This window comes from Silene latifolia, chromosome X (assembly GCF_048544455.1).
Source record: "Silene latifolia isolate original U9 population chromosome X, ASM4854445v1, whole genome shotgun sequence".
NCBI classification, from domain to species: Eukaryota; Viridiplantae; Streptophyta; class Magnoliopsida; order Caryophyllales; family Caryophyllaceae; genus Silene; species Silene latifolia.
The window spans coordinates 286208102-286225028 of record NC_133537.1 but is presented as its reverse complement, the minus strand read 5'-3'; positions in this window follow the sequence as shown (position 1 = coordinate 286225028).

Genomic DNA, 16927 nt, shown 5'->3' with positions numbered 1-16927 from the left:
CAAAAGAACGACCCTTGGCTTTGGCACAAACGACTTGGTCATGTAAATGCTAAGACACTTAACACCCTCAAGAGACTTGATTTAGTTGACGGCATTCCTAACATTAAGTTTGAATTTAAATCACTTTGAGATGATTATGTTAAAGGAAAACAAGTTAAGTGCTCTTTTAAATCCAAAAAGGTTGTTAGCACTTCCTTACCTCTTGAACTCATTCATATTGACTTATGCGGACCCATGCGGGTTGTGAGTAGAGGTGGAAGTCGTTTTATTTGTGTCATTGTAGATGACTTCACAAAATTTGTTTGGCTTCTCTTCTTAAGTTCTAAGTGTAGGGTAATATCCGTATAAAACCCTTAAATTATAGGACTATAACGTAGATTTAGCATGTGATTATTGTCATAAAACATAAATGCAAGAGAAACGATAAAGGTAAAGAATCAACCTCGGGTCCTAGTGCAATTCGGCAAAATGAACAGAAATCAACGTAGATTTCCTCCTAATTGTTGCACCCAAGATTGTCTGAGACTATGCCCCTTGTGCTAGAAATACTCTCTAATTGACTTGCAATATTGAGAGAGTTGTTGTAAGTTTTTACGATGTGAGATCTAGGTTTTCAGAGGAAAATTCTCTCAAAACCTAATTTTCTATGTCAAATGAGATGATTAGGTCAAAAGGAGAGAGGCTCTCTCCTTTTGTCTTATTCGGCCAAACCGTGAGCCCAGGGGAGGGAGTGGGCTTTCACTTCCTCCTTATTTTAACTCGTAGTTCAGCTCGAAATTTACTAAAATGTATATGACGGGTTTTCAATTATAAATCGTCATCGGTTATCGGTTATTAATGTATCAACTGGTAACATGACTCAGTCAATATATTAATACATGTCCGACAAAGACAATATTGTATAATTAAATAAATTCAATATACATTAATTAAATATAAATCGTTTATATTCAATTTACGAATTTACTGCTTAATTCATATTAGCCATTATTATTTAATCCGTATTAAATAATTATCTCAACATCGCGTTTGACTAATTACTAGTCAATAACTCCGACTAACTGTTTAGTCAAATTAGGCATCAACATGACTGTATTTTCATACCGTCACATCTCTCAAACGTATCCTATAGGTGTGACTTTTAGGGACCAGTTGATCACCGCCATCTGTATGACAATAACGTCAAACTTATCTAGCAAGCCAACCGTTATTGATAAACGTGGACCAACTGATTATAATACAAAAGTATACCCTTTGATCCTTTTAGAGATTTAAATGTTATTACACTAACTGTAGAGGACACCAGCCCCAACAAGCTCCCACTTGTCCGTACAAGTGTATGTGCAATGACGTTATCCGCACTAATTAGAGGACACAGCTCCAACACTAAGGATCAAGCATTTGATGAGTTTCTAATTTGGGTCAAAAAGGTTCAAAACAAATTTGGTTATAAACTTGTCTCATTGAGATCCGACCATGGAACCGAGTTTGAGAACTCGTCATTTGAGTCCTATTGTAATGAGTATGGTGTTAGTCATAACTTTTCGGCCGCAAGAACTCCACAACAAAATGGGGTTGTGGAACGAATGAATCGAACTCTAGAAAATATGGCTAGGACCATGCTCATTAGCTCTACGGTTCCTAAGAATTTTTGGGCCGAAGCCGTAAACACATCTTGTTATATTTACAACCGTGTCATGATTAGAAAAATCATTGAGAAAACTCCCTATGAACTACTACGAGGAAGAAAACCTAATCTTTCACATTTAAAATGCTTTGGTAGTAAATGCTTTGTGCACAATAATGGAAAAGACAACCTTGGCAAATTGTGACACCCTTAACTTAAGCGATAATTAAACACGTAAAATCTACAGAAAAACTGACAGGGTATGTTTGTAATTGGTTCAACTAAACAAAAACCTGTAATTTTTAAAACTTTCCTAAACCAATCACAAACATCTCCAACTTAAGAGTGCCAAAAACCTGCAAAAGCTAATAAACCAATATACATAACTATGCTAAAGACAAGGAATTATAGTGATACAACCCAAAGAAAAAGAGGGAGACATATGTCCCTTCAAAATATATACAAAACCAAAAGTCTAAAGGTTTACTATAAAAATAGCCAAACTAGGTCCAAGGTTCCTTTTGTTCACTAGCTCGTCTGTGTACCCATCTAAATCTTCAACCTGTCAATCGCATTTTATACAAACACGAAAGCCACAATTCAGTGGGGAGTAACTTCGAGTCCTCCCAGCCACGAAACGTCATATTTAATGTAACATGTAATGAAACATGTAAACAACATGATAAGTAATTCAATTATCAAGTATTCTAACATATGAGCCCTAAACTGACCAAACTAAACTATCATGTGAAACATATAACAAGCAGTAATTCAAACTTTATCAATTGTAACCGGCTTACATCTCACCTATTACAATTCATAAAATTACCATACAAGAAAGGGCAATATATCAAAGACAGGCATAAGTTCTTAGTACGGTCAATAGTCACTCTGTAACTCGAGTCTATACCACGAGGTAGGGAAGGTAATCGAACCGGTATCTTGGCTCAGAGGTTCTATCAAAACATGGCCAAGACACAACACAACCCTAGCCTAAAATCTGCCTTGAGACCTAGACATGCGGATACACACCACCGCACCCAAGACCCACAATTTTTTCTAAAACAAAGTGAGTACCCTAAGGAGTCCACCAAAGGGTTGGCTAGTACTTAAGCTGACCACTTACTATCAAAATAAGTAACGAGGTCATGCCCCAACTTGGATATAATCCCACCAAGTAGGAACACAAAGGCTATTAAGCAGTGAACATATACTCGTCAAAGACTATAAAGACCTATCTATGACAAACACAACAACCTGCAGGAAAGTATTTAATACCAATACCATTTCTAGCAATATTAACAATATTAAAGGCTTTAGGGAATCTAGGGCCGTTTCTACAATATAAGAAACTATTAAATTCAACCAACTATACATGTGAACTAAAAACTTGATAAATGGCCTAAAACAAGAAAAAGGCCGATTATCCAATTCATATAAAATTTCATCCAACCGAATTTTTACCCGCAACCCCTGCGACAGTGCACGGGTTAAATTGCGGTGACCAATCACTCAATTAATCGACATCGAATCAGTCAAAGGGACTAAGGCTCAGTTTTCGGTACAATCATCAAAACATTACAATTATCGCTATAAAATTCATTTTGAGCCTAATCATTTCAATTTCATTTTATAATCTACCCTAACATGTGATAACTATCAATATGAGCATAATTTTACCAACCTCATTATCTTTACTACTAACATTATTCATTTCAAAGGTTTAACCATATGATTCTTATTCTAACTATAACATTAATGAACCTAAAATGATGAACAAAGCATGAAAAACCGCGAAACAAGCAACGGGCTGACCCGGGCCAGCCGTGGGCCTGCCGTGGGCCTGCACGGGCCTGTCGGGCCTGCTGCCGCCACCCCCACTTCTTCATTTTTCCGATTTTGTTCATTTTAATTCCGTTTTAAGCATTACTTAATCGTTCCCATTCCATTTCTATACTAATATGAGTACTAAAACTAACAAAAGACATGCATGCAACCCATTTTATCATGTGAAAATTAACTACTCAAACAAAAATCACAAAAACATACAAAAAGTAAAGAATGTGACGATTATTCGTCGAGTAACTCGAAATATGTTACCTTAAGCTAGAAAATGAGCAATTAGCACCTTGAAAACCAAACCCTAACAAGCAACTAGCCACTATCTTCGACAATATACGAGTCCCCAAACTCGTCCTCCAATTCTTCACCTAATTAAACAATAAAAACACAATAATAAGTATAAAAAAACCGAAATTACCCAAATTCGTCTTAAATCAACTTAATGAAAACTGAAATTAAAACATACTAGGTTGTAGATCTCGACGAGAGGATTCCGGAAATATAAATTTTGTGAAAATCCGACAAGAAATGAGGAAGTTATGGTGAAATTTGGCTTGAAAAGCTTAGTTGGTACAAAAATGGTGTTTCTTTGGTGATAGAATTGTTTGGAGTAGATGGAAAAGAAAAGCAACAGGAAAGGAAGGGGGAGGGTGCCGCGTGAAAGGGAGAGGAAAAGAGGAAGGTGCGGGTTTTAGTCGGGACTTTACGAGTCGGTTTTGGCTCGTTTCGATAATAATTAGAACCGCTTGTCAAACGCAAATTCCGACAAGACCAAAGTTCTTAAACACGAGATTACAAGAAAATTGAATACTCATACGACCCATTTACAAAATCGTTTGCCCAATTTTCAATAGAATTGTCATTTTTCCCCGGAATGCCCTTATTTCGAAATAGAAGTTTTTACACGGTTAAAACTATTTTTAAACATTTCGAAACTATCAAAATAAATACTTTTCTTCAAAATATAATAAAATTATATTTCTTTGAATTATTATTACTTCAAATACATTAATATCAAATTTTACTTGATTAATAAATTACTTTCGCAATATATTAACGGTCCGAAATTACGGGGTGTTACAATCACCCCTCCTTTTAAAAAGTTTCGTCCTCGAAACTTAGAAGGAGAAATTATAGTATACAACATCTTAATAATATAATCATAAGAAGAAAATAGGTATCTTTTCAATGAAACGGTGATACTCTCGTTGATCAGACAAGAACATCCACATTCATATCAAGATATAAAAATATTTCTACACCAATAAATGAGAAAACCCATTATTGGGACGTCTCCAACAACGAGATTAAACACTCATTAATGTTAAAACCATTAAAAATCATATAAGTATTTTCAAAATTTTAGTTTAAAGTTCTATAATAAGAATAATATCTTTACTAATTATGATTAAACACGGCTTAGTAACTCGGAAAAAGAGTAAGAAAAAGGAATCATTACACAAAACGAGAAATAGCTTAGGTATCCAATTGAACACTAGGGTTGAAAGAGAGTGAGAAATCATTTTCAAATGTTATAGAAAGAGGTCAATTTGTAGATTTCACTCCAAATTAAGAAAAAAATGAACCAAAAGTTTACTCAAACTATATAGAATCTATGCAAGATGGAAAACAACTCGGGAACGAGAAGTGCTAGTCGCGATAGGAAACTCACACCCAACAGACAAGAAGGAATTAAACTCTTAAAGGTGGAATTTTTGGATGAAGTCAATAAAGATGTCAACGAACAAGACGCTTTACTCAAAAGGTCAAATGAGTTCCATAAAGGCGAACACAACGGAACAAACCAGAATAGCAAGAATGACAATTGTTAGAGATCGGAATTAGGAAGATCGGTTTACTTAAGATTCACAATCCTACTTCCCAACAATATTCCAATTCCAATAGAAAGATTCCTCAAAGGATTAAATATAAGGTCCAAATTTACAATAACATTCCAAAACAACTTTCACAAGCCTAAGGTCAAGGCTTCCAACAAAGTTATATTCGTATCCAACTAGTGTCAACTATGGGTTCCTCAAATATTCTACAAGGTTTTCATTTCAAAACAAGGTAGTAACATACCAACCCCAAAATCCGAAAAATCAATAGGATCTCACGTTCCTCTATCCTTTTACTTATTAAGAATTGCCAAAAGCGGAACTACACTCAGCTACACTCAGCTACAACACCGTCCCATCATCTCAAGTACTCAATGCGACCTCAAGGTCTATAAAACTATAGGATTAACAAATTCTTCTCAAGACTAAGTCTCTCTTAACTCCAGAACTCTCAAGAGCCAACTAATACCAAATCACATCACCAATCCATTCTGGTCATCAACATCCCCAAGGAATATTCTTTCAAATTTGATATCCTAAACTTACTTACCATCAAATTCTCAAGGAACAAGGTCATATTTGTAACAACACTTTATCACCTCAGAGTTCCTAAAACCATAAATTGAAATTATGTTCCTCAGCCTAACAATTGGTGTCAACCATACCATTACCCTTTCTAGTTACCAAAACAAGTGCTAAAACCTCCCAATAATGTAGCTTACTCTCACTCTCATACCATACCTCAAGTAGTAATCAATATTACTCACTAAAACCAACTAATAATCCCACATTTAACATTTCCCACACGGTAACATATAAATTATCAAACCCTCATCTCCAAAGTGATTATGGAAGCCAATCACAAACTCAACTACTTAGTCAATCCTATATCCTCAAGTCACATCTCACTAACTCTGTAAACATGGTCAACAAGGTACCAACTATACTAAGGAGATAAGGAGTGATAACGGGATAGATAAACGGTAAAATATTTTCGAAGGGTGCATGAGCCTGACAAGTTAGGAAACTAAGGAGTCGGACCGTAAAGATAACGGTTGGCAAAAATAAGAGGTATTTGAGTTAAGAAGATATCTCGGGCAAGAAGAAGACACGTAAACTTTGGCATAAAAAACAGGGTTCAATGATCGTTAAAGAGAAGGAAAGGAGAACAGAAACAGCATAATGAAAGGGTTACTGCTTACCAAACACTCATCAAAGCTTATGATCGATATGATAAGGTTACATCACTAAGGTGCTCAACAAAGCCCCAAAAGTCTACTAAATTATAAGACTAACAAGGACTCCACAATGGTAGGTATTCCTCAACTCAATTGGTTCTAAGAGCCAAAATCAATTCACCACACAAATTCATTTGTTACCACCCATTTCCCAAAGTATCTCCTTTACAATTCTCGTCATTGAACTTCACTTACTATGTCATCCCCAAGTACCATAGCTTGTCTACTCCATCATCTCACCACTTAATACTTCTAGTCTCCGATACCATAAATTAGAATCACATCCTTGAACTCACGAACTACATCGAACAACATTCCACTAAAATTCCCAAATCCAGATATGATTAATAAGGTCAACCACGTGTTCTCAAATTTCGAAAGGTCAACAAGGGCTACTCCATACTAGATTTGGTCAACTCAAAAGGTTTAACAAACTAACTAATTCCAAGGTACAATACCAATCCATTAAGCAACATCAATGTCCTATTGTATTCCTTTCAAGGCCTACAAGGATTAGTGCTAACTATCATTTCTTTAATTCTCCACAGGAAACATCGAGACTCTCAAATGAAGTAGCTCAGGTTCATTCCATCTTATGTGCTAAGGTAGTACCCATGCTCAAACATCTATAACAAACAAGCTCTCAATAGACATAAATCCCAAGGTTTTTCTCAACTCACTAGGCTCTCATATTAAGTACAACTAACAAGACTAACCAAAGGATCCCAAATTATATTCTCCTATACAACTCAAACCTTAAACAATCAATTTCTCAACTCGTTCACGCCTTTCAATGATACATTCTCTCAAAACTGGGTTCTCTTGAACAAGGGAACTATCCTGCGGAATAAAAGGAAGGTGTCCACAAGGACTCTTATTATAAGAAGAAAACGAACCAAGGATGAATCGGGAGAAAGAATAGAAGAGTAGTTACCAAGGCGAGAGAAGAGGAATTAAAAAGACGAATAAACAACGAGATTGGAAGATTAAGGTAAGATACACTGAATACGAAAAGAAGTATCAAGAAAGTGGAAGCATTCTTCATTTGGCATAACCAATCTTCAACCTTCGGCAACGGCCACTCAGTCTTGGTCACCAACGAGTAAGATCACGGTCATAGCTTCAACGGCACAAAAATTAATAACTAATTGCATTATCAACGTTTCTTGGAGAGCCATCTTGCAAAATAGAACATTGGTTAGAACCTAACAAATAGCAATCACAAACAGACTACCACATAAAAATCCTAACTATACCCATCCTACCCATCTCTCAAGTTTATTATTTAAAGGTCAAGTGATTTTAGGTGGGGTGCACAAACGTGCGTCGGAAGCAAATATGCTCTGATACCAACTGTGACACCCTTAACTTAAGCGATAATTAAACACGTAAAATCTACAGAAAAACTGACAGGGTATGTTTGTAATTGGTTCAACTAAACAAAAACCTGTAATTTTTAAAACTTTCCTAAACCAATCACAAACATCTCCAACTTAAGAGTGCCAAAAACCTGCAAAAGCTAATAAACCAATATACATAACTATGCTAAAGACAAGGAATTATAGTGATATAACCCAAAGAAAAAGAGGGAGACATATGTCCCTTCAAAATATATACAAAACCAAAAGTCTAAAGGTTTACTATAAAAATAGCCAAACTAGGTCCAAGGTTCCTTTTGCTCACTAGCTCGTCTGTGTACCCATCTAAATCTTCAACCTGTCAATCGCATTTTATACAAACACGAAAGCCACAATTCAGTGGGGAGTAACTTCGAGTCCTCCCAGCCACGAAACGTCATATTTAATGTAACATGTAATGAAACATGTAAACAACATGATAAGTAATTCAATTATCAAGTATTCTAACATATGAGCCCTAAACTGACCAAACTAAACTATCATGTGAAACATATAACAAGCAGTAATTCAAACTTTATCAATTGTAACCGGCTTACATCTCACCTATTACAATTCATAAAATTACCATACAAGAAAGGGCAATATATCAAAGACAGGCATAAGTTCTTAGTACGGTCAATAGTCACTCTGTAACTCGAGTCTATACCACGAGGTAGGGAAGGTAATCGAACCGGTATCTTGGCTCAGAGGTTCTATCAAAACATGGCCAAGACACAACACAACCCTAGCCTAAAATCTGCGCAGACCTAGACATGCGGATACACACCACCGCACCCAAGACCCACAATTTTTTCTAAAACAAAGTGAGTACCCTAAGGAGTCCACCAAAGGGTTGGCTAGTACTTAAGCTGACCACTTACTATCAAAATAAGTAACGAGGTCATGCCCCAACTTGGATATAATCCCACCAAGTCAGGAACACAAAGGCTATTAAGCAGTGAACATATACTCGTCAAAGACTATAAAGACCTATCTATGACAAACACAACAACCTGCAGGAAAGTATTTAATACCAATACCATTTCTAGCAATATTAACAATATTAAAGGCTTTAGGGAATCTAGGGCCGTTTCTACAATATAAGAAACTATTAAATTCAACCAACTATACATGTGAACTAAAAACTTGATAAATGGCCTAAAACAAGAAAAAGGCCGATTATCCAATTCATATAAAATTTCATCCAACCGAATTTTTACCCGCAACCCCATCTGCGCGATGCGGGTTAAATTGCGGTGACCAATCACTCAATTAATCGACATCGAATCGACAAAGGGACTAAGGCTCAGTTTTCGGTACAATCATCAAAACATTACAATTATCGCTATAAAATTCATTTTGAGCCTAATCATTTCAATTTCATTTTATAATCTACCCTAACATGTGATAACTATCAATATGAGCATAATTTTACCAACCTCATTATCTTTACTACTAACATTATTCATTTCAAAGGTTTAACCATATGATTCTTATTCTAACTATAACATTAATGAACCTAAAATGATGAACAAAGCATAAAAAACCGCGAAACAAGCAACGGGCTGGCCCGGGCCAGCCGTGGGCTGCCGCTGTGGCCTCGCACGGCTGTCGGACTCGCCGCCACCACCCACTTCTTCATTTTTCCGATTTTGTTCATTTTAATTCCGTTTTAAGCATTACTTAATCGTTCCCATTCCATTTCTATACTAATATGAGTACTAAAACTAACAAAAGACATGCATGCAACCCATTTTATCATGTGAAAATTAACTACTCAAACAAAAATCACAAAAACATACAAAAAGTAAAGAATGTGACGATTATTCGTCGAGTAACTCGAAATATGTTACCTTAAGCTAGAAAATGAGCAATTAGCACCTTGAAAACCAAACCCTAACAAGCAACTAGCCACTATCTTCGACAATATACGAGTCCCCAAACTCGTCCTCCAATTCTTCACCTAATTAAACAATAAAAACACAATAATAAGTATAAAAAAACCGAAATTACCCAAATTCGTCTTAAATCAACTTAATGAAAACTGAAATTAAAACATACTAGGTTGTAGATCTCGACGAGAGGATTCCGGAAATATAAATTTTGTGAAAATCCGACAAGAAATGAGGAAGTTATGGTGAAATTTGGCTTGAAAAGCTTAGTTGGTACAAAAATGGTGTTTCTTTGGTGATAGAATTGTTTGGAGTAGATGGAAAAGAAAAGCAACAGGAAAGGAAGGGGGAGGGTGCCGCGTGAAAGGGAGAGGAAAAGAGGAAGGTGCGGGTTTTAGTCGGGACTTTACGAGTCGGTTTTGACTCGTTTCGATAATAATTAGAACCACTTGTCAAACGCAAATTCCGACAAGACCAAAGTTCTTAAACACGAGATTACAAGAAAATTGAATACTCATACGACCCATTTCCAAAATCGTTTGCCCAATTTTCAATAGAATTGTCATTTTTCCCCGAAATGCCCTTATTTCGAAATAGAAGTTTTTACACTGTTAAAACTATTTTTAAACATTTCGAAACTATCAAAATAAATACTTTTCTTCAAAATATAATAAAATTATATTTCTTTGAATTATTATTACTTCAAATACATTAATATCAAATTTTACTTGATTAATAAATTACTTTCGCAATATATTAACGGTCCGAAATTACGGGGTGTTACACCAATGGTGTCTAAAGTCAAGCTTGACAAAGACGAAAACGGTAAGAGCATTAGTGAAAAGGTATATCGAGGTATGATCGGTTCCTTACTTTACTTAACCGCTAGTCGACCCGACATACAATTTAGTGTGTGTGCTTGTGCCCGTTTCCAAGCAAATCCTAAAGAATCTCATTTCAAAGCCGTCAAACGGATTTTTAGGTATTTGATTGGAACACAAGGGCTATATCTTTGGTATCCAACTCACTACGAACTTGATCTTGTAGGTTTTTCGGATGCGGACTATGCCGGTGATACATTAGATAGGAAAAGCACCTCGGTAATTGCTACTTTCCTAGGACCGTGTCTCATTTCATGGGCTTCGAAGAAGCAAAACACCGTTGCATTGTCCACGGCCAAAAGAGAATATGTGAGTGCTGCTCTATGTTGTGCACAAATTCTTTGGGTACGTCAACAATTGCATGCTTATGGCCTTATTTTCGAGACTACCCCTATATTTTGTGACAACACTAGTGCAATTAATATATCAAAGAATCCTATACAACACTCACGAACTAAACACATTGACATACGACATCATTTTCTACGTGATCAAGTTGAGAAAGGTAATATTTGTCTAAGCTTTTGTAAAACGGAAAATCAAATTGCGGACATTCTTACAAAACCGTTAGAAAGAGAACAATTCGAAAGACTTCGGTCGGAAATTGGTTTATTAGGTGACATACCGCTAAATTAGATTACTTTTTCCAATGATTGATTAGGAGGAGGATTTACATGTAATTAGATTTCAGTTAACATAGTTAAAATGCATGCATATGTCGAACAAGCTGAAATTAACAATTATCTATGTGCACTTGAGTTGTTTCTTGCATTGAGCTTCCCAAATTACTTTATGTCCCATCACTCCTAAAAACCTACACCCTAGCCTCACTCTATCAACACTCAACCGTCCCTTCACCTTGATTAATTACACCAACCCCTCATTTATATCCATGTTTCCACTAACACTCCCTATTACCCACTAAATAAACAACCAACCCTCACCTTTTTCGGATTCCCAAAACCGCCATTAACCTCTCTCTTTCCACTCTCTTAAAATGCCTCCAAGATTTTCAAAGGAAGTTCTTCAACTCAGAAATACTTTCAATCCAAAATACATTGCCAAGAAAAAGATGGCTCCCAAAACCGCTGCCAAACCAAATGAAACCATCTCTGCCACTGCCAAACCAACCGTTGCACGAAAGAAGACAACCGCCAAAAGGGGTGGTGGTCGTGGCAGAGGAGGAAGAAGTAGAAATCCTCCTATCTCTCTCCAACTAGATGCTGAAGTGGACATTGACACCGATGAAGAGGACTCCGGTTCTAAGGCAACCAAAAAAGATGAAGACATTCGAAAATCAAGTGATGTTGCCGAAACAAATGAAAAGGAAGATCAATCAAGTGAGATGAAAGAGGGGGAACTTGGAAGTGAGAAATCAAAAGAGGGAAAAGAAAGTAAAGAAAAATCAAAAGAAAGTGAGGAAAAATCAGAGGGAGATAAAGAACAATCAAAAGAAAGTGAGGAAAAATTAGAGGGAAACAAAGAAAAAGAAAGTGAAGAAAAATCAGAGGGAGAAAAAGAAAAATTAAATAAGAATGAAGGGGATTCAAACGAAAAGGAAAGGAAGGAGGATAGTGATGTTGCAGTTGAAAAGAATGATGATGATGTGCTCTTAAAAGATTTGGTGAGTGAAACTTTAGAGAAGGATGAGAGGAGTGAAATTGATGCAACGGTGGCTTCCACTGTTGAAAGGGAAATCGGTTCCAATGCTGAAAAAATTGATGAAGAAGTTGTTGATGTTGAGGATCATGGTGATGCCACAGTGGTGTTTGATGATGGGCTTGACCCATTATTTTCAAAACCCGCATCACGAACCCGGTCCAAGCGAAAGATGCTTGAAATATTCGGTGATGATGATGAGGATGTGACACCGGAGGCATCCCCTCCAAAACCCAAGGTCACTCAAAGAAAAAGGGGATCCGGATTAAAAACCAAAGCACCCAAAAGGGCTCGTTATCATCGGGATTTGCCGAGCATAGATGAGAATGAGATCATTGAGGAGAAGGTTCCTCTCAACACATGCATGAACCTTGTTATTGCTCCTTATGCCGAATCATTCAAGAATGACATCCTCAACCATCTCGCTTTCTCTCGATCTCCGGAGGAGATCTTCAAGATATGCCACGGTATGTCGATTTGTTGCTTCCACAAAGGGAAGGCGTTATAAGAAATCCTGGTATGACACCTCTCTTGCTTTCAAATACTTCAAAGAGGCTATGTATGCACAGGGTTGGGTGAATTTGTTGGACAAATATAGTCCCATGTACTTGTCCGAAATCATCCAATTCTATGCAACAGTCAAAGTAGATGTTGAATCTGGAACTCTCTATGCCTTTATAAATCAGAAACCCTTTATCCTTACAATCAACCAACTTGCTGCCCATCCGGACATATGTGATGTCGGGCTTACCTCCTTCCCCAAACGTGATTGGGGTGAAGTTGATGAGGTTACCTCTACCCAGGTCATGAAGGTTCTTCGACCTAATGATGACGATGGCCCTACCAACATATATGCCTTTGAATTAACCGCACCCATCCGGTTCATCTTTAACCTTGTTTTTCGTAACCTTGTCCCTTCCAACAATAGCCGTGGGAGATGTTCTCTCCTTGACATGCTCCTGATTCATCACATTGTCAAGCACAAACCCATTAACCTTCCTCGCCTTATGTTTCACCGAATTCTTGAGATGTCCACTGAGTTCCAAAGCGGCAACTTTGACAAAAATGCCGTGGTCCCTTATGGTATGTGGCTCTCGATCATCTTTATGAGGGAGGGGTTAGTGTTGAAAGGAAGCCCTGCAATTGAGAAATTGAGTGATGAAATGACACCGGGCCTTCTTTCTCGGATGAGCTTGGAGATTAAGAATGGAAAATTGGAAAGGAAGAATTAGTCGGGTTCTACAGCAGGTTCTACCGTTGAAATGGGTGTGGTGCTAGCAAAGTTGGATGAACTCCTTGGAATTGTGAATCGGTTGGTCAAAGAACAGGCCAAGTTAAGGGATGAAGTAGGTGATCTTCGCACTATGAATGAAGATCTACTTGAACGTCTTCAGAATGCCTCCTAAGCTAATGCCTCTTTAACCCATCTCCCCTTATGAACTTTGGCTCTTTGTTGTTTTTTAAAAGACACTCTCTTGCATTTTCGGATGTTTGTTTTTATCTTGCTTGAACTATTTGTGTGTGTTTAAATCGTGTTGCTTGACTTTTGGACATGTTTTATCCTCCTTTGACGATGTCAAGAGGGGGAAGTAGTTTAATTATGCTATGTGTGATCTTCTAACTCTTAGGCTAACGTCCACCTTAATTATGTCTTAGCTTCCATGATTAGATGTTTTACTTTGGCCAAGCATGTTGCACCTTTCGACTACCTTGATCATGTTTATTAATTATGTTTATGTTGAAATTGACCAAAGACCGACTAACCATGGGCTAAGAGGGAATATCACACATGTTTGGACTTGTCATCATCAAAGGGGGAATTTGTTAGAACACATTGGATTGATGATGCCAAGTCCCTTTGTTATTTGACTGTTTGCTCTTAGTTGGAATAATTAGTGAATGAAGCAATCAAATGGACTTTCAACAATGATTCAAGATGATCAAGCTAATCAAGGAAGTCAAGACAATGATATTTTCCAAGCCTTAGTCGACATATGTAAGAGTAAGTGTAACATTCTCATTTAAGTCAAGTAATGGCAGAACCATGCAACGGTGCAGTTGTCTTCGTGGTTTCGTACTATCATACGGAGGAGGAATTTTCGACCAAATGTTTTTAAGTGTCAAAACTTTGCAAACTTTAAACCTTAAACATTTGAATTTTCAAAAGCTTGAAAATAATCTGAAATTTTGGAGTCACAAGCCCACTTGTCTAAGCCTCTAGATTTGTGCAAACACCTTTTACTAAAATGGCAAAAAAAAAGACTTGTCAAACTTCTAAAGTAAGAAAAGCTTTTTGCCATTTTGGTAAATTGTCACATGTTGAGTGTAGAAGCTTAAGTTTTCTGATTTCTTAAGCCCCAAGCCTATAAGTCTAACACTTACCATCACTCAAAGCTATCATTTTAATATTGGATTTAATTTTTCAAAGTGTACTTACCTAAGACTAAATCCTCTATAAATAGAGTGTCTTAGTCACATTTATTTCTTAAGACTTCCAAAGCATTTATTGTAAAACCTTGCAAATCATTTGTGAATTTAAAGCTTTGTTCTTCAAGGATTTGCAAAATGTTTTTCTGATTTAAGTCTTCAAAATTGTTTTCGAAAAAAAGCTGTAAAACCTCCAAGTATCAGTTCGCTGTACTGTGACATGATGAGTTTGTTCCATGATTCTCGTGTTAGATCTTCATTGTAATCTCCATGTTCATTTAAGTGAACTCTTGAGATTCAAGATTCTGTAACACCTTGAGATAGAACCCATAAACTCTTGAAGCGGAGTAGCTTTAAGTTTGAGTGCAACCGGAGTAGGTTGGCGAGTTATTTTCATTCTAAGGGGTTTAGTAAGTTTGAGTAAATTTCTAAACAAGCAATAAAATAACGGTTGGACGTAGGCCTCGGAGTAGAGGCTGAACCAATTTTTAAAAATGTCGTTTGTTTGTTCATTTACTTTTACGTTCTTCCACTTTGCTATCTCTCGCATGTACCTAATCAAGTTCTGTGTCACAGTCACCTATACTGTGACATAGAACTGCTGTACCTTCTTATGAACTTACATTCAATTAAGTTTCTCAAGTCTTGTACTTCTTTATTCTTAGCTTACAGTAGTTAATTAACTAAGTTAAGGATAAAATTTTTAAAAGGTACACCTAATTCACCCCCTCCCCCTCTTAGGTGTTAATCGTTCTTAACACTTCAATAGATATATTCACACACATTGTACATGGAAAATAATAAGAATACATTATTACATTCTCTTACATTATTTCTTCTCTTCTCATATAGATTTATAACACGTTATAAGCACGATTTTCTATTCAAGATCGATAACAAATTTGGGAGAATCAGCAAATTTAGGTTTGTTGTAAACTTATATTTATTCAACTTTGATTTCGATTCATACTTAACAATTCTACCAAATTAATTTGTAAGTATTTCTATCTATATTAAATTTATATTATTATGATTATGATACAATTTTTTGTTGTTGTATACATTCATTTGTATATTTGAATTCATGTTTTCACATAATCATAAGTTTTAAACGTAGTTAATCATTTTTATATTTCTATAGTAGATGCGCAAGGTATGTATACTTTGCTTATGCATGAGTCAATATATTATTGCCCCAAGATTGTTGATGATCGAATGCATAGGAGCACTATGTGGTTGTTGTATTTGTTTGGAGAATATTAGAACCTCTATATATATTTGTCATGTGTGAATTATAACGTGTACGATATTTTAAGATCAAGTCCCAGTGATATTATTCATTTGCATCTTTGAATCTATATTCAAAATGTTAGTAATTCGACAATCTTTGATTTTTTCATATTTCGGTATAATTATTAATGATTTTTATAAATTTGCAAGTTAATTCATATATGGGATCATGTTAGCATGTTTTTCGCATTAACATTGTTAATTCATTGATGGGTTTTTGATACGTGCAATTTATATAGACTGTTTAGCCTCTTATTGCACGCATTTCTATGCCATTTGTATCACTTTATATTGCAAAATGCCCCGAATCGGCTACTTTGGTTTGTTCTGTCTTAATTACAGGAATGGACCTAAAAGTAGTGGAATCGTGCCTTAGTCGTCCCACTTTGCATACATTTTAAGGAGGCGGAGATATTAGAGCAGAAGTCATACCTCGGGAAGCCTGAATAGGGTCTTAGGAAGCTGCCAAGACGAAGTCAAGGCTTATCTTAGTGGGAAGTACTCGATCGAGAGCTTCTGGAGCCCGATCAAGTGTTTTGGCAGATGCTGGAAGTCGATCGAGTGGTTTTTATACTCGATCGAAATGTGCTGAATTGGAAGAGTTCGATCGAGAGCCTCAAGTGCTCGATCGAACAGTTTTCCTGGAGAAGTCCTCGATCGAGTTGTCTGAAAGGACTCGATCGAGTGGTTTGCTAGATTACACGGGTTAATCAATCCGTGTTTAGGTTTATTTTAGTTAATTTTCACCTCCCTATATAAGGGAGTCGTGATTAGGTCATAACTATCTCTTAGACTCTTAATTACGTTTTGGATACATTCTACTTTACTCGAATTAC